Source organism: Chlorocebus sabaeus, chromosome 15, assembly GCF_047675955.1.
Source record: "Chlorocebus sabaeus isolate Y175 chromosome 15, mChlSab1.0.hap1, whole genome shotgun sequence".
In the NCBI taxonomy this organism is placed as follows: Eukaryota; Metazoa; Chordata; class Mammalia; order Primates; family Cercopithecidae; genus Chlorocebus; species Chlorocebus sabaeus.
This window is the reverse complement of record NC_132918.1, coordinates 46,447,936-46,468,082: the sequence shown is the minus strand read 5'-3', so window position 1 is coordinate 46,468,082 and position 20,147 is coordinate 46,447,936. Positions and strand designations below refer to the sequence as shown.

General features: G+C 36.3%; 1 long non-coding RNA gene across 4 annotated transcripts; it reads left to right on the top strand.

The window, feature by feature from the left end:
• Positions 1–5,701: 5,701 nt before the first annotated feature.
• LOC103241539 (uncharacterized) lies at positions 5,702–19,342 on the top strand. 4 transcript variants are annotated; one of them, XR_005241889.2, is made up of 7 exons: positions 5,702–5,842; positions 6,142–7,018; positions 13,927–14,016; positions 16,279–16,440; positions 18,216–18,424; positions 18,701–18,780; positions 18,877–19,342. It is a non-coding gene; the product is annotated as an uncharacterized lncRNA (long non-coding RNA). The 4 variants fall into 4 exon arrangements; XR_005241890.2 differs by lacking the exon at positions 16,279–16,440 and having other exon boundaries at positions 5,705–5,842; XR_012095572.1 differs by lacking the exon at positions 6,142–7,018 and having other exon boundaries at positions 5,706–5,842.
• Positions 19,343–20,147: the final 805 nt, after the last annotated feature.

Genomic DNA, 20,147 nt, shown 5'->3' with positions numbered 1-20,147 from the left:
AGGAAATAGCCACTAGGGCCTACTTGAGGGTGAAGGGTTGGAGGAGGATGAGGATCAAAAACTATCTATTGAGTAGTATGCTTATTACCTGGGTGACAAAATAATGTGTTCCTCAAACCTCTACAACACAGAATTTGCTTGTATAACAAACCTGCCAGTATCCAAACAAGGGGTACTTATATAACATGTACCCCTGAACCTAAAATAAACATTAAAAAAATACAACTCCACTAGGGCAGTGACTTTTGTCAAACTTGATCACCATTATTTGTCTAATAATAGTATCAGACTATGTAATAAAATTTTTGTTGCATAAGTACGTAATTGAATATGTAAAAATTACTGAATGTTATATTTTAAGTTATAATATAGAAATCTTTAAAGCTAAGTGCATTTAGCAGCTCTCTAGGATATTACAGTTGAAATGGGGAGAGAAAACCATACTCTCCACCTATCCCAACAAGAAAAGTTTGAGGAAAGTTCAAGAATGGAGGGGTTTGAAATCAAAGCTTATTTAAGTCGTTGAAGCCAAGTTAATGAGAGTTAGTTGGAAGCAGCAGGGTATTCTTCAGCTAGCTCCAGATATGTAATGGATCAACTTGAAAAAAAGAGTAACTAAATCAAATGAACTTGTTTTGGAAAAATTATAGGCCAGCATCATTCCCTTTCCATCTCTCAAAATTATTTATTTTATTTTTCTTTCATTGATAGTATCCACTTTTGTTGACAATCAACTATAAATATTGGGATATATAATGACATCTCTATGGAGGAATCAATATATTGGGTAGGTTATGGTCAATCTGATTTCAATAATACAAAGGGCTTAAAGAGACATTAAATAAGTCAACAACTCTAACTCCTTGAAAATGGTGGTCCTATAATATTTATATTACTCAGCTTAACAAATATTGGTGAAAGCTTAACTGTCTCTGCACCTTAAAAATGTTTTGTCATTGACATAATATATCTATTATTGAAGGTAATGCAAGCGATAATTTTATTTTACCTTCTTTCAAAATATTATCATGTAAGTTATCTTTCCAAAGTACATCGCTTAACCCTGTATTAATACATTCTTCGGTTTCAAGTTATATGTTTAAAAAATGTAATGCTAATAATATGTACCTGGTAAGGATATTACGAGAATTAAATGAATGAAGCAGTGATTTTCATCCTTATTTTACTTCCTTTTATTGTATGAAGAACACCCTTCACAATTCCTATACCCTACGAAGGTAAATGATGAGGCAACTCATGACAGTTCTAGGCTAGGGGTTCAGCTTGGAGTCTCTGATTGTCCCAGGACCCTCCTGGCTACCATGAGGTGGTACTGGAATTACTCACTTTAGAAACCCCTGAAACCCACTGGAGACACACATTTGGGAAGGTTTGAGATACTGCATGTAAAACTCTTAAAATTAAGTAATGAGTGTTCAAGTTATTACAAGGACTTTACAATAACCTTGTAAATGCAAAGCAGGGCACATACTATCACCATTTTGCAAATGAGGGTCACAGGGCTTTCGCAGATGTGTGACACAGAAAGAAAGTTCTTTTCAGGACATGGACCATTTTTAAGCAGGACTAAGTCTCAGAATTTCCCCCCTCCCCCAGCCTTTACCCAAAGCAAGCCAAGAGAGACATATAAGAATTATGTGGGAGGAGCAAATGGAAGTTTATACATGAAATTTCAATATATACTCCCAGTTGAGAGTTACTTCAGCCATTTAGAATGTCTGCTGTCCCTTCTCATGGTTGTAGACACTGTGTTACAAAATGCAGAGATGCAAAGGACCTTGATACTATAGGAATGTTTGTCAATGACATTTATTCTTGGTACAGTGATATACTGGAAACTGAATAATGTTAAATATGTTAAGCACAGAGACTGAAATTTTAGTGATAAAATATGATTATATGATTTCAAGAAGCATTTACCTATAATTTGGTCATGTTGTTTTATTCTCTTTCTCCTCTGGAGAAGAATCTTTTAAAGTTGATCCAGTATTTTTCTTAATTCAGAAGGTGATACAAATTGTATCACATCAATTTCTTAGGTTTCTTGAACTAGAACATATCAAAGTACCAAAATCAAGGTGATTTGCTCCAAGGACAATAATTTACCTGTGTTCATATATACACACGCCAAAAGAAAACACAAAAGAAAATAGCATGGTAAATACTCAGTAAATTATAAATTACTAAGATATTTAGCAAAAATTGAGAAGACTTACAAAAATTAGTTGAATTATGACTTAGCTACCATACCCTCAGGTTTAAAAATTTTATGGGTTTTTTAAAAAAATACTCCCAGGCCTTCATCTTCTTAAATATTTCATGGCATTACATAAAACATGATCGTTTTATGAAGGTATTAGTTGAATAGTTATTTCTGTTGAATATGTGTATTTTTCATTATTTCCATTAAGGTAATCAGAATTACATAAATAATAAATCATTATTTTGCTAAATAAAATTAGATAATGCCAAACAGTCAATGAAAGACTGAAAAACAACAAACAAAACAAGAATAAAATGGATAAATAATAAGATATATTATGGTGACAGACATTTTTGGAAATGAAATAAAATGCCTTTCTCAAATAGTAATTTACCAAAACATTCCTTCTGCTTATTTTAAAAACTGTGACATTAGAAGAAAGTTGTAATATGATTTGTTTTTAATAGAAGACTTTAAATGTATAAAATGTTCAAATGGATATTTCTGATTTATATAGAAGAGGGAAGAAACGTGGGGTTTGAAGCTTGGCATATTTCTGGATTCCTTCATTGCCTTTACATTTAAACAGCTAAATGGTTGTTTGGTGATAAAAAAGAAGTCTTGATAGTGAATATGATTGCTTACAAAAATGAAATGCACAGTGATTACAATAAAATTAGGCTCCCCAAAGAGATAATCACATAAAGCTTAGACGCAGAAAACCTTTAGCACTATTTATAACGGAAGCAGCTGGCGGTCCCCAGATGTTCCACAACTTCCCTCTAGAAGGGAATACCACGCATAACTCAGGGGACCATTATTAGAAAACACGATTTGAGTATTTTTCCCCTTGAATGACTATTGATTGGAATAATGCAGAAACATATTCTACACAGTTTAACTCAATTAAAAACTCTCTTGTGTACCAAATATGTGCACAATTCTGTGTTTTATAATGGGGGAAATGTAGAAATGAATAAGACATTATGTTAAAACTAATTTTTTGTTGCTGAATTTGCAAGGTACTCAGGTAGGCTGTATATAAGTAGTAGAGAAAAAAGAAAGAGCAAATATTGCCTGTTTTTGAGAAGTTTAAATAAAACCACATGCCCTGGTTGATTATCTCATCATAACCAATGGCTGATTTAGTTTAGATTCCTTATATAAAATGAAATATACACCTCAGGAATGTTTAATATTTTATTTACTTCCAAGCAAAAATTACCTTTTATGGTTTTATCCTTTAAATAAACTACTTTCATTCATATAGTACCTCAAACTTCGTTATCCTGATAAGAAATATTAATAACAAGATCGTTTTAAAAGTATTGATTTATTTTCTGAATAATTCTAAGTACTTTGCAGTAGAATTGAATAAACATATTATTTTTCTAAATATCTTAATTCAACATCATTTTCCAAGTTTTAATCTTCATCTGTTAGTCATATATAGTGCCAGTAGTGTGCATGTTAGCTAATTCTTACACATTATTAGGCCTGAAAATATGAAAAAGATGGATAATCCTGAACATTTTTCTACTAGTTGTCAGGTAGGGACTTCTTATCAAAATATCTGTGTAGGTATTGATCACGATTAAGGGAAGTTTTTTCATGGAAATACTTCTTGTCATAGCTCCCACTCATTAAGTTTCTATAATAAAACTACAATTACTCACCTGTGGATTATGAATTATATAATGTGACATTTATTTAAGAATAAACTTTAGTCAGTATATTTACAAGTATATATCTGTCTATATCTGCATCTGATTCTAAGTGTAATAATCTCTCCCACTGCCTAAGATGAAGTCAAAGGAGAGGGAGAACTGAAAATATTATGTGTGAGGTGGAACTCAGAGAATGTTCAAAGGCAAATTATTCTACTACTGTGCAAACTCATTTTCAAGGCAGTGGCCCAAAATATTTAAAAGCTGGGAGTCATCTGTATGAGCAAATGAGAAGAATGTAAACTCCACCTGGGTGGGGCGGGGGGGAAGAGTTTGATTGCTGGTTCTGAGAGCTCTAGTTAAACAAAAAACAAAAACAAACAAACAAACAAAAAACTAAAACTAAAACAAGCCACTCCAAGATGAAGCAGTTCCATGAATGCTAAGTCCGAGTCGTGCACCTACAACTTGTTTATCTGCTTACCTGTCCATGAATCTAGCTTCCAGACTGTCCACACCATCTGTGGAAGTTTCCTAATTTCATCAACACTAAGCAAGTCAATGGACACGTAAGGGATCAAGTCCCTTTTATAAAAAGGAAGGTAATAAACACCTTGTAAGGCTGTTCCAGTCTCCCACTCTTATTTCCACCAACTAATTTTTCTTTAGTTTGGGTAAAACAACCTGCAAGCCAGAATGTGGAGAAACCTAAATTTGGGTTTCAAAAATCAAATTCAAGACATGGTTAAACATAGAAAAGATTAGAGCTAGAAAAGCGTACAGCTTCTTCTGCCCTGACGCAACTGTCCAGAAAGTTCCTGAAAGCTCCTCATTCTTTCATTCTACATATTTGAGAACTCTAAGTCATCAGGGGACAGAAAGGAGATGAGACATGACCAGTGAGCTTTAGGACTTCCCATTCTGGCTTAGAACTGAGGGCTGCAGGCAGAAGCTACAAATATTTATCCCAAAGGAGAAGATTCACAGTCTCTGTTTATAGTCTCAAACTGACAATAGCATGCACATATAAAAACATGTCTCTCTTTTTATATTATATATATTATACATACATAATAATATATATCATGTATGTAAATATGTATCTCTGTGGTCATAGATCTCTCTGTGTAAACACTTTCCTTAGAAACTTGAGTACATACATACACACAATCATATTGAATTTTCTCTTTACCTGATTTCTGATTAATATTTATAGTACACACAGACTCGAGGTATATACTTTCGTACTCATATCTTCTTGCTTCTGGAAACTTAAAGGCAGTAGTATTCAGAGAACTGATGTCAGTGTGGGCTCTACAGAAAAATATTTTCTCTTTCAAGAGATAAAAGTATTGGACTTAACTACAAATGAGCTGAGAAAAGCATTTCACAAGCTGTTTTTTTTTCTATATATACTTCTAAAGTTTGTTTTAGTGAATCAAATTCATTGCTTTAGACTTGCAGTAATGTGGGCGGGGAGGCACTCTTTCTTTTGTAAATACTAACTAGCCTACCTCCATGTGCTTTATAAGGGAAGCTAATTCTAATTTTAAAATTAAAGTGATGACACCATGAACCCAAAAGAAAACAAAACAAAGGCTTCACAAAACCTCAGATGTACCATATACACAGAAAATTTTAGTGTTACATAACCATGATTTGCATTTAAAGCCTCATATATCTTATCGTTATTCGTAGACTCATATGGCCAATTCATAAAGGTACATTGGAAAGTACATAGAAAAAGCTATGCAGGAAGAAAAAATCACTCATAGGTAAATTGTGATTACTATCCGGACTTCTGGGCAGTGGAATCTTTTTGCAGGCACTGGAGCAGATCACCAGTGTGAACTCATTGTCCTTGTGAACTGGAAAGGATGGTGTTGTTTGGATGAGTTACTGAAGGGAAGTTTGTGAAAGGACAGATTACCTGGTACCTGGGTCGTGCTGGGTAAGTTTACATTTTCTTTATAAAGCAGCCTCCCTGAAAAAAAAAAAAAAAAAAAAAAAAAAAGAATTTCCTTTTTTACTTGTCTAGCAGAGGCTAAAATCATACTTCTTTGTAAGTACTACATGATTTATATATTAACGTAAGTCATTTCCCTCTTTTCTATTGATTACAAAAGTGATTCTAATAGGCACTTCATGGTCTAGCTCTCCTTTCTTCAGTTTTGTTTACTTACTTCAAATAAAGTGTGTAACAATGTGAATTCTTTTTTTCTTTCTTTTTTTTTTTTTTTTTTGAGATAGTGTCTCACTCTGTTGCTCAGAGTGCAGTGGTGCGATCTCAGCTCACCGGAAGCTCCTCCTCCCAGGCTCAAGCGATTCTCCTGCCTCAGCCGCTGACTAGCTGGGAACAATGTGGATTCTTTAGAGGCCAGTTCTCAGGAAGATGAGGAGAGTTTAGATCCTAAATACATTTGCAGTACCTGAGACATCTGTTCTTCCCTTTTATTGCTGAAATTCAGACTAGACCCGAGACCTTGTTTCTATGGATGCAGCAGTTGTTGTCAGAGTTATTTCAACTACAAACAGACTTTTCAATTCTCATGCTTTTGTGCAGGCTTCATACTTTTAAGCCTTATCTTGAGCTTTTCTTCTTTGGTTTTTGATCTTATGCCAGGAAAATCTTAAAAGGCAAAGTGAATTTGTGGCGTTTGCTCATTTTTAACTTTGCAATTCCAAGACAGAAACATCAAGAAGCATCAAAAACCTTTACCCTGGCTAAAGTGGCAGTCACCAACTGCAGAAACACATGCAATATGAGCTTACTTTCCTTATGATTGCATATGTGTGTGCGCACTTCTGATGTCATGTCTATATTTCTACTGGTGGAAACTTTAAAACTGGAAGATAATGTGGAGGCAGAGAAAGAAACTGCTACTTTTAAAAGACAAGAGTTGCAAATTTTAGCTCGTGCAAATTTTTGAAGGAGGCTAGTGCTGATGATGCTTTTTTGATGTAAAGTTTCTATAGAAGCAACAAAATATATTTTATATAAAGGAAACCCTTCTGCAACTTCTTTTGATAATGTTTTAAAATTGCTACTGAAGGTGTTAGGAATAACAAAGAATATCAGTTGGATATATCATACCCAACTAACACAACGAGTGTAGCTGGGAATGAGGTAAGTTGGAAGTAACACTGTTTTTTTGTTTGTTTATTTCTGTTTTGCTTTTGTACATGCCATTTGGATCTTTTTTCCCCTTCTCCGCCTTTCAGAGATGGTAAAGGAGTTAGATAGTATATTTAGTCATAAGAAAATTTTTTAAGTTGAAACTTAAATAAATTTAGTACTTTCAATCTTTTTCAAGAATAAGTCAAACCTGAGTTCTGAGGTGCGCAAAGAAAAAGAGCAGGATCCTGTCAGGAATGGTATCCGATTTCAAATTCTTACTTAGTCTGTGAGTTGCCCAGCCTGATAGCAGGCAGTCACCTGCTTCTGTGAAAATCTGTAGGATTCTGAGAAACTTCTCATTGGCCTCATACTTGTCAGTTCTCACTGGGGAATAGTTCAGTTCCGGTCTTCACTTCTTTAGCAGTCTTATTCAGAGAAGAAAAAGAAAATAGGGGCTATAAAATGCAGTATCTTAAGGAAGAAGAAAAGTAAGAGGATGCTTTAGTTTCAAGAAAAGTAATTCAAATAGATACTTGATGGAGTTATTTCTACAGAGCTCAGTAAGCAGATATTCTTAAGTACAAGACAACTGGAACTGGTTTTAAAGTGCAGCATAAGAGAACTGAATGAGAATGATCTAACAGCAAGGATAACACACAGGCAAAAACAAAGCTTTGGAATAATTGCCCCAGTAGAGGAGATAATGTGATATTCATTTATTTAAAAAGGTCACTTGCTGACTCTTTAAGACCTTTTGAACCTGTCTCTGTGTTACAGCTTGGGGCTAATCTCCGGACATTTTTCATTTGTTGATTTTCTTCTGTAGAATATAGAAGTTCTGTTAGTCACTTGCACTATAATCCAAGTCATGATGTTACAAACTAAAAAGGCTAAATTAACTATATTTTAGTGCATTTCCTTAGTGAATTTCACCCAGCCCATGTTTTCTTGTCTCCTATAGCAGAATTAAATATTCTCAGCCACTGGAATAATGCATGTTACACCTGTGATGAGGATGAACAAAAATTGAGAGATATTAGAAGGCTCGCCCAATGCAATAACATTCTACAAAACGTTGGTGTAATTTGTGCATGTGCGTATGCTAAATGTCATATAAGACCGTGAGACCTACTTTGGGTTATATGAATTTTATTTCATGATTTTTAAGGCTCCCAGAAAAAGCCAAAGCTGCCAAACTGCCAACATTTAGTCAAATCCAGGGGCAGGAATGGGGGATGGCAATTTGTTTGTATGATCCAATGTGGTCACAGAAGTCCTCAAGTCGTGTTCCCCAATCTTACGCATGAGGACAGTTGGAGTTCGAGATGGTGAGGTAAATGGCCTATTATCACAGAGATATTTACTGGTAGACAGGTGACAAGTGTCCATCTTCCTAAATTCAGAGTATTGTCTTTTATACTCTCTCACAGCTCCCCTCAAAGAAGAAGGCACAATAATTTAAGAACATGTTTCTTTATGTAGAATAACATAAAGAGCTTCCACGGATTAAAGGTACAAAGTATGTCCTAAATTAATAATTTTCACGGAGAAAAAAATCAGTTGAATTTTTTAAGATCTGGATAAGAAAAAGATACTTGTCTTTTTAAAAAATTGTTTTCCTGTAAATTTCCCTTTTGAGGATTACAGACAAGTGACAGAGACAGGCTTGCTTGTGAAACCTGAAGCCAGTCCTCAGAATGTCATTGCATTGGGTCGGCCTTAAAACACCTTTCAATTTTTGTTCATCCTTTTCACAGGTGTAACATGCATTTATTTTATTGTTTGAGAATATTTAATTATGCTGTAGAAGACAAGAAGACATGGGCTGGATGAAACTCATAAAATGTGTTAAGTATAAATAAGTAGTATATAGAGTACCAAGAGATAATTTATAATCATGAGTCACTATGAATTATACATGAAGCACCTGAACATTAAATATTTGTGATATAAAAAGCATATAAGAAACACTTTTCTGGGTACAATAAGTATATATGAACACTCAATATGCAAGAGTTCTTAATTTAGCCACCCGTTGGTGACATCATCTTGGTTCCATGTGTCTTCTACCAAGGAAACATGAATAAAACCCATGGCTATTTATTAGGTTAATCAGTGAGCTACAGATATGGCCAGGCATACTTGTCCCTTTGTCTTGCCAGTGTGTATCATTGGTCCAGGGCACCTATAATTCATGGACAGTTTTACTCAATATTTCAACTCTGATTTTCTTAGCCACACCAGTGGGGTGATTGGGAGGCTGATTTGGCAGAGAGAGGGTACAGAGAATATGAAGATAATGTTCAGTGTTCAGGATTCAAGTAGTATGCTTGCACCCTGTCTTAACCGTGTTGACTTACTTTATCTCCTTTTTCTTACATCATCTTTTGCTTCTTATGGTGTGTTTTAAATTTCTTTAATAAGCCATACGATTTGAACATTTTTATTTGGTCTATGAACTCTTCTGTTCCTTTACTTCTAGAATGCTATATTAGTTTCTGTTGCTGCTATATCAAGTTACCACACATTTTAGAGCTTTAAAACAATACAAAATTATTATCTTACAATTCTAAAAGTCAGAGCCCCAAAATGGGGCTCACTGACCTAAAGTTGAGGTGCCAACAGGGCTGTGTTATTTTCTGGCAGCTTTAGGGAAGCATCTCTTTTCTTGCTTTGTCCATCTTCTACAGCCTGCTCTCCTTGCTTGGCCAGTAGCTACCTCCATTTCCAAAGCCATTAATAGCAGGTTAGGTCTTTCTCAAAACACGCTCTCTTGTTCTGACCTTTCTCTCTCCATCTTCCCCATTTAATCACCCTTGTGATTACATTGAGCCCACTTGGGTAACAGAGTATAATCTCTTTAAAACAAGAGACTAGCAAACTCAATTCTAACTGCAAGCTCAATCCTCCCTTGCCATGCAACTATATACGATATCTGGACATGGATTTGAATATGGACATTTTTGGAGGCTATTATTCATTCTGTCTACCACAGATAGCTTCCTGGGTGGTGTATCTGGAAGATAGCATTGCATCGAGACAATTTTTTCACCTTATTACTGGTCTTATTAATTTAACAATCTTTCATTCATTTAATATTAAATTGCTACCATGTGCGTTGCTGGGCTAAGAAATCCACTTCTCAAGGCCATCCTTCCTTAGCCTCCAAACAAAACCAGAATGCTTAGAGTTTTATTGTGCCCTTTTCACTCATACTTCAGGTCATCACAGAGCTACAGGTGAAAAATTGAACTCCCATAGTGATTGGAATTATTTACTCAAAACATGAATGACTAACTATCCTGGTTTGCCTGTGACTGAGAGGTTTCTCATAATGACCTTCAATACTAAAACCAAGGCAGTCCTGGGTAAACTGGGGCATCAAACCTCTCTTTAGCCTTCCTGCCCATCCATTCAGTGGCTGCTATCAGCTCCCGGAATTAGAGACAATTTTACTCTGGTTGTCAGTGTTGGTCAATAAATCAAAAAACCGTGGCTCAGAGGCTTAAATATTTATGGGCCTGTGAGCATATCACATAGTCTTTAGCTGTTCCTATATTTGCCGAGCAGAAGAAAAATGTGTTTGAACAGATCATTACAAAATTTTCTTGCCATTCCAAAACAAGATGATGTTTTTATTTTTGGTAAAATTATTATTAAGCACTGAAGAAAGTTACAAACAAGTTTAACGTTAGGGCTATTGTTCTCCTGTTAACAGATTTGTGACTGGTCATGGACAGAATAGCCATATAAGGGCCCCCTTTGGGTTTTGACTATTTACACAGAAAGTACTTTGGCTTTTTATGGAGTCTTTCCAGATCCAAGCAAATATTTAAAGTTTGGGGCATGTAAATCTTTTAAAAAGAGTGAGCAAGCATATAATTAGGCTTGAGTTTTTTTCACAGCCCAAGGCAAGGCTTATTCCAATATGTTCCAAAGTTCTGTAAGTAATTATAACATGTTTGCACGTGCATTTGTGGTAACATGAATGTTTTCTAAACATTTCTTTTTTGCTATATCACAAATGGAAATACAACTCCCTGATTCAACAGAATATTCTAGAAAGCAGATACATTTAGATATAACTAAAAGATAATAAACCTACATTCTTTAGCTGTACATGGATAAAGAAGGGGTTTGAACAAAACAATTGATCATTAATGCTTGCACAGTATGAAATTAGACTGTGTAGAGTTTGAGATAGAGGTGAAAAAAAAAGTATTTAAATACAGCTGAGGGGTATCCTATTATATCCTTTAGGAATGCACATCCTTCAGGAAGGGAGTTCGAGAAATGAAGTAAGACTTTGTGGCTACTTATAGTTGTTAGGAAGATAGCCCTTTGTTTGTGTTACCTGTTTAACTCTTGCCTACTGTGTATATCCTGATTCCTGGGACTCCCCATCCCCAGCCCCCCAGTCAAAACCAGGTATCCCAAACAGCTCCCAGAGGAGACACAGAAGTCTGCTTTCTTTTAGGATATCCCATTATCAGCTAACTTAAATTCCTATGGCAAGGAATTCAGAAGGGTGGCTTATCACTAAACAATGTATTTGCTCTCCTTAAGCTTGCCTACACTGCTGTGCATGTGTGAGAGTCCCTGGCCATCCCTATAAACAGGGGCAGGAAGTCTGGGCTAAGATCCAAAAGGTTGTTTACAATTTTTGTTTTGTTTACCTTTTCCCCATATAATACCAATAGGAGAATAGGCAAAAATGAAGATGGAAAGATGCACGAAGCACTCGAGTTTGGTTTGTAAGAAAAGATTCCCTATTTTAGCCCTGTTGCCTAGGGCTCATCTCTCTTACCTATAATGGGGAGAGTTGGAAAATATAAATGGAACTTTCTGTCGTTTGTTCCCCTGTTGCTTATTCATTTCTTCTGAACTTCAGTAATTAAGAACTGGCCTTCACAGTGACTTGCTTTATATTTACTTACTTATTTTAAACCTTGTTCTTTGTTTTTGATTGTCTCCTGCTTACAGTATGGCAACATGTGGGAAAATGGGCCTTTAGAACTTAGACAAAATTGCCATATCAAAAAAGAAAATGGATAGATGTTTCCAGATAAGACTGGGACCTTCACAACACACAGCATAATCAAATAGATGCAGGAACAAGCACACTTGATCCACAGATAAAAACTGCCACTAAGCCTGGGGTTTTGACATGTGTGGTCAGAATGAGTTTCACCAATGGCTGTCAAATTTAAGACCCCTTGAGGACTGAGAGCCTCATATGTTTCCTGTATACTTACTTAGTCCCCACTTTGGGCCCTCTATCTTTAGCACTCAGATATTCTGCTTTACTGTATCTATGTTGGCCTCGTCTTATGTTATTTTGTTTTTGCTTAAGACATGGTTGAGATTTATCCAGTCCATTCGTTTTGTGTTATACATAATTGAATATTTGCAACTAATATAGCCAATGCATATTATGCTTCACTAGAAAATAGGTATGAAGTATATGATCATTTTTTTCTGTAATGTAAATGTGTGGCGCTTACTTCCATGTCTTTATTTATTAATGATCTTATTTTACAAGTTTTCTCTGGTTTTGTTAAAGTAGTAGTTGGATTATATAAATATTTATAGTACTGTTAAACAAAAAGATTTAAAATTATGAAAAGAACATGTATTTTACTATCTTTTTATTATGTGTAGATGAATAATTGCAGTCCATTCTCATTCATTCAACACATATTTTTTGAGGGCCTAAAATCACAATCTACTGATAAAGACAGTAAATGGTAACAAAGACATGTATAACCACAAACTGTAGTACACATTGTAACACAAGTGGGAAGATTCCAACTTCAGAAAAATGTGTTGGTTATGGATGAGGGGATGAAGAGGTACCCTGAAGAAGGTCTTATAAGAAGGTAGCATTTGGCCTGAAAAGAAGAGTCAGCCACACAAAGAGATGGGAAAAGAACATTTTAATTTTAAATTAAAACAGCTGGAAACATAAATATTTAAGTCTGTGTGGTCTAATAACTGTCATGGTGAAATAAGATGTGGAATATTTGCATCTGATGCTCTCTGTATCCTTCACTAACCCAAACATCATTTGGAGTTTGTCTAGCCAGAGCTCAGATTTATTCTTGTTGTCAGATGAGACTTAGCAAGTTGCCTTCTAAACCAGATGACTACCTTCAAATCTGGATCCTTCCTATTAACTGTCTCGTGAACAGGTAAATCGTGTGAGAACATTTCACTGGTAGTGTTGCCAGGGAAACAAGCCTATCTTCACTTTTAAGAAGTGTAACAGGGACAACCATCCAACTCACATGACTGTGGTGCTCATTTATAAATGAGAACAGTGGGATGAGAGAATGGTATGGGGAGGAAGAAACAATCACCCTTTTTCATAGAGAATATGAAGTCTATTATATTTTACTTAGAGGTTCAAAAAAGAAAGGCATCATCAAAACCTGGTGCCAAAATATGCCTGATTATGTGGCCATCCCCAGGCAAAATTTAAAATAGAAATGAGGGAGTTTAGTTCAGAAGGCTTAATTGATTAAGTAATTAATTTTCAATGAACTATAGATTTCTCATTGTGAGCAAATAACAGTGTTGCTGTATTTTGTTCATATTTGAATGACAAACCATATTAAAACTTGCCTGAGTAAAAGTCTTAATACACCAGGCTTTGTACCATTAAAATCTGGAAGGGTCAAGATGATACTTTTGGCCTTTATTCCAATTACTCTAACTTTAATTTAATTTCATGAAATAGAACTATATATAACTTAGAATGGCAAATGCAACTACTTCTATTTGAACATAGGTTTCTGACACTCTATATGCTTACAGGGGGTTGCCAGCCTTGACAACACTAACCCTGTAGTCAGTGGTCTTGTGGTCTCATGTTGTTTCCTTGGCAACCAGGAATAACTGAACTTTGTGTTTTGCAGAGAAGTTTGCAAAGGAATATGAATCTGATATCTGGAGATTAAATTTTGTTACAAGGCTCTGTCAATGAAATTTCTATCTGCTGAGAAATGGTAAGGAGCTAACACTGTTATGGCTACAATGGGAGAATCAAATAATTACAAATGGGAGAACTGTAGAATTACACAAACTCCTTCTGGGCTCTAAAGAACAAATATAAAAATCAGAAATTTATTTTTAGGAGTATATGTCTAAAACCTAAAGATCTCAAAATCTCACATTCTCAGTCTCAGATAACCAAATGTTTACTTACCTTCTTTTTTCTTACAAATTCCATAATTTCTCCACTGATATAGGAATAGGGGTAATAAATGATAACCATTTTAAGGTTACATATGAGGAAAACGTGTGTAGGGAGCATCTAGCTTTAAAGGTGGACTTTAGAACTCTGAAATCACATAGAAGGAAAACTCATGGAGGCTATTGGAACCAGACTGTATGAACTGAGGGCATTTTGAGATCTACTGAGTAGTCCCATGTTATGAAGTACTTATGGTTCTCCCACAAAACTACCGCTGACGTTAAAAATAAAGCAAGCATTGGTGTCACCACAATGAGAAAGCTAGGGTGACACATTTCTAACATAAGCTATCTAAAGACTGGGTTCTTGCTGATGTCCGACTAAGGGAAGTCATTTAAATATGGGCAAGAGCAAATCCCAGCCACGGACTTTTGCAATAGTTCTGAGATATGAGACTTACAATTTGGTTTCGGGTCTGGGAGGAGAAAGTCATGGAACTGTTACAGAGTAATATTAAATTGTATGATAAAACATCAACTTTAATAAAATTGCGTCAAAATGTGTTTCCTAGAATAAAGATTTTAGAAGCATATTTCGAATACCTTGCTTTTCAAATTAATACCTAGTTGCATTGAGTATCTACTGAAGCATGCATGTACTTGCTACAGGTTATTTTTTACATAGAAATTTATATTTATCCAGTTTGCTCTGTAACCCAAATATCTGTGGATTAGATAGCCACTATCCACCAAATGATGAGATCTCACTTTCTTTTCTTAGCCCCTACCGGACCCTTCCTTGGACAAGGGCAACTTTCCTGTAGAACATTTGGTTTAAATGGGGTTTGTCTCCCTCCTCATCTGGAGTAGGGTGTGCTGCAATCTGTTCTCCCCTGACACCAGGCTCCCCCTGATCAATCCATGGTTTCTGCCTAGAACTACAGAATTAGCATTGTCCCTTCAACAATACTTTTGCTACTACATAAACTTCTAATACTGGGTTTTAATGTATAATATGATTAATGGAAATTTTGAGCATAAGCACAGGGAATTACAACAGTGTGGGGAGAGTAGACCTGGAAATGAGTTGTTAAGATTATATTTCTAGATTCTAAGAATAGAAGATGAAGGAAACTCAAACTCCATCTCTTGGTTTCCCTCTAGGGAACATCCCAATTCCTGACTTTGATTTCTTTTCTTGTAGTTATCCTAAGAGAGCCTACTTTCTTCTATTTGCAGTGAAAATGTGTGCCTCTTTACGAAAATCCCACTGGCTATACACTTCCCCAAGACATTCCTGCCAGGGCATTATCCTTCCACCAGGATAATACTCCATGGCTGTCTATTTGCAATATCTGAGTTATGTAACTGGAATAATAGCATACAGGTTTTGGTAGTAGTTTGAGGAAAAGAGAGGGAGTTGGATGAGTTGCTTCACAGCAAACAGGTGTTTAAAATGGGTGTCAGGGCCAGGCGTGGTGGCTCATGCCTGTAATCCCAGCAATTTGGGGGGCTAAGGCAGGCCTGTACTTCAGCTCAGGAGTTCAAGACCAGCCCAGGCAACATGCCTAAACTCCGTATCTAGAAAAAAATACAGAAAATTAGATGGGAGTGGTGGCGAGTGGCTGTAGCCCTAGCTAAGTGGAAGGCTGAAGTGGGAGAATTGCCTGAGCCCAGGGAGATCAAGGTTCCAGTGAGCAGTGATGGCACCATTGTACTCCAGCCTAGGCAACAGGGAGATACCCTGTTTCAAAATAATAAAATTAAATTAAGTGGGTTTCAGGGCCCCTGGATTCCCCTCCCATTCCCATCCAAGTTTGGGATTCTGTTACTCTGTCCTGCTAGGAAATTACTCTTAGACAAAAAACACACTCATATATACACAAACACTCAAACACATGCATTCCTAAAAAATACATATCTCAAAGAAAAAATGATATCAGTTTAAGATCAAATCAGTTTAAGATCAATTATAACTTTCACTCTGGGAGCAGATAGTGTTAAAATTTGTATTGCCTTTGGGACGATGGCCCTTGACACAGTGGTTTCTTTGTCCTCTTTTCTCTCGTTTTTAGCTTCCAGACTGCCTGTGGAGAAAATGTCTTATAAGGCACAAGCAAATTCATATTTAAAGAAACAAAAAAGCAGCTTTTGTTTCTTTATCATAAATTTAATGTGAAGACCATTCATTATGTTCCAAATGTTGATTATGGGAAGCTCTGTTTATTCCAGATGAGGTAATTTGATGCTATTTCATCCCCATCCCATCGGAGAGACAGCAGACCCCTTTCAGAGCTCTACGGTCTGGATTTGCATGACATGGGAAAATTTTATCTGACTGATATTGATTTTGCTCCCTCTCTGAGACTGTGTCAGGAATTTAGGAAAAACTATTGACTTAGTTTACGATCCCAGTTTGGTGTTTGAAACCAGAGGGTTCCTGGTTGGCTTCCTTGGACTACCTGGTATTTTCCATATGAAGTCATTTGGAGGACTTCAAATTGAAATAAACCATAAAGAAACTCCCCAGAGGGAAAATTCTCCAGAGCCATATATAAAATTTACACAATATTTGGAGCACTTTTTTTTTTCCCTTTGAAATACACACACACACACACACACACGTATACATACATACATATATATATATATTTTTTTTTTTTTTTTTTTTTTTTTTTTTTTGAGATGGAGTCTTACTCTGTCACCTAGGCTGGAGTGCAGTGGTGCAATCTTGGCTCACTGCAACCTCCATCTCCCGGGTTCAAGCAATTCTCCTGCCTTAGCATCCTGAGTAGCTGGAACTACAGGTGCATGCCACCACGCCTGGCTAACTTTTTTTTTTTTTTTTTTTTTTTTAGTAGAGACGGGGTTTCACCGTGTTAGCCAGGATGGTCTCGATCTCCTGATCTCGTTATTCACCCACCTCAGTCTCCCAAAGTGTGGGGATTACAGGTGTGACCCACTGCACCAGGCCTGTTATTTTTTTTAAATATGTAACCATGAGATCGCCAACCTTGCTATGCCTGTGGCTACAAATAAGACGTATATAAATTTATACCACGTTACAATGGTTCCATACTCAACATTCCTCAGGTAAGATACTTCGTCCTTCAGAATACATCCTACTTACATCAGGAAATTCTACTCCCAACCCCCCCCCCCCCAAAAAAATGTGTCCCTTATGCCAGTGAGTCAGATGTAATTACCATACGAATACCTGCCAAGTCTATCTTTTCTAATCTGGCTGCTCCTTCTAAGCAAGTCCAGTTACCTGCAAAGCTGTTACAAGGAAACTTACTGCACTCCCTACTGAAGGTGACTCACCATGAGCATCTTTGTTTCTGCCATGGGCTGCCATCTCCCATTAACCTCCAGTTCTTCGTGTAGAAAGGAGCCGTTGAGATCAGTGCAATGGAGGGAGAATGTCCTATTTCATGACATCGCAGCAGTGACTCACAATGACCCTCCTGGAAACAATTTTTAAAAATTTTATCAGTGTCCTAGAATATCATAATATTTTATAAATATATCACTATTAGGGCCAGATGTGGTGGCTCACAGCTGTAATTTGAGCACTTTGGGAGGCCAAGGTGGGCAGATCACGAGGTCAGGAGATTGAGACCATCCTGGTTAACACGGTGAAACCCTGTCTCTACTAAAAATTCAAAAAATTAGCTGGCTTGGTGGTGGGTGCTGGTAGTCCCAGCTACCCCTGAGGCTGAGGCAGGAGAATGGTGAACCCAGAAGACGGAGCTTGCAGTGAGCCGAGATTGTGCCACTGAACTCCAGCCTGGGCAACAAGTGAGACTCAGTCTCAAAAAAAAAAAAAAAAAAAAAAAAAAAAAAAAAAAAAAAAATATTGTGTGTGTATATATATATATATAACTATTAGTTTCTGGATTTAACCTCTCTAACCTAATGGTTCACAGGAATAAACACTGGCATCAGTTTCATCACTGTTTTTCTCTTCTCTGCTTTTGTTTCCACTTTGTTTCTCCTGGATGTGAAAAAGAAAAGTGACCACACACTTGAAAGCCAATGGTGTGGGGTGCTGTGTGCATATATATGTGTGTGTATGCACTCCTGAGCCAGAACAGCCACACTAGCAGCATCTAAGTACCTCCGCTCAACCAGTTAAACCTACTCTGCACAGTTTAACCATCATCCTGGGGATTTGTGAGAAGCAGTACTGTGTCTAATAAATACTGGCCATAAACCGAAGTAAGATTGATGGTTGTAATCTGCCTCTTCGCTTGCCTTTTCTTGCCTATGTTTGGTAATTTTGATCTTATCCACTTCTCTCTGTTCTTTTCCCTCAGCTTCTTGGTTGTAGGCATTGGGAAACTCTGTCTTTCTTCCTTCCCATAACCTGCTCTTATTTACACTTACTGAGGTCCCTCGCTATTATCTTATCTATCATCCTCTCCAGAGATTTTAAGGTGGCTCAGGATGGATCATTCTATTTGATCTTTGGATATTTTCTCTATTTCTCTTTAGTTCTTCCTGAAATTCTGAAAGGTTGCTAATCATGCTCCCAGGATTATGGTCCAGAATGGCTGTCATGTTGCTTACATAAGGTAACTATATTGAAAGCCACATCTAGATTTTTATACTTTCAAGTTCTAGCAAGGGTAAACACTTGCCAACCTTAGCTTTCTGTGTTCATCGTCTAGGCATAGGCGTGATGTGGACACTGACTATTGAATTCTACCTGTGAGAGTTGCAGATACCGGAATGAAATCACTGTTTTTCCAGATCCAAACAACCCAGAGCTGGGAGAACACAAAAGAGGAGAGTTCGTGCTTGCATATCTGGAATAAAGACTGCTTCAAGGACTATCTAAAATAAGGCATAAGAATTTCTTCTTTAGGAGTGCAGCAATTCAGATAAGATGCTCTCGAAAGAACACCTGCCCACTAATGGCATCTCTGCCAATGAACTCATGCCAATTATTGCTTTCAGTCTCTAAAACCAAGAACGCTGTTTCCAAGCAACTTATGAGAACTTCTCCTTTGCCAATAGAAGTTTCCCTTTACTCTCCCCTTTTCAGATGTATATGTGACTTACCATAGCTGTGCATATGGGGTTATAATCTACTTTTCTAATTCCTGAATAAATTAAACATATTTGGAATACTTCTCTCTAATTTTTTTAATTGGCATACCCTAGAACAAAAATAAGCTATTTCTATATTAGATAAGAAGATTACTGCTTCTGTATTTTTACAACTATGAGGTTGTATTTGCAAGAAAGGTATCATAGTTATTTTTATATAAGATGGATCAAAGATTAAATGAAGCTAAGATGCACTTGAGAGACTGTAGAATCCACTGAGTAGCAGAAAAGTCTATTTATCTTTTTCTTCTTCAGCTATCTCAAAAGTACAAAAAGTTTATGCCTCTTTGCTCAAACCTAGTAGTCAATATCATACGAAAGGATTTTGTTGATATAATTCATGTCCCTGAATTATGACATTAATCCTCTAGGTGCATATAGACTAAGAATAAAATCAAGGGATTAAAAGATCAACTGTACAAGTTTTACACATAAATATAATATAAACTCATAAACAAAGTGTATAAAATTAAAATATTAATTATATAAACCAAATCTATTTGATCCCCAGTAGAATGGAGTAAATAAAAAGATACATAAAACCACATGATAGTACATAAATTTCATCCCAGATATTTTATTGAGAATGAAGAAGAAAGATATATAGCCTAAAATGTAGATTTTTTTTAGCATGGTTTGAACAAGTAGAAAGGAAAGAAAAAGATAATTAAAAGCCAAAGCAGATGACCATGCTACTGGGGCAACACTGAAGCCGAGAACCATGCTTGAGCTCTTGAGACAGGCAGACATGTGGGTGCGGTAAATGGTGAATGCTGAAGTTCTAAGGAATGGTGACTCAGGAAGTGAAAGTCAAGAGGAGAATTGTAGG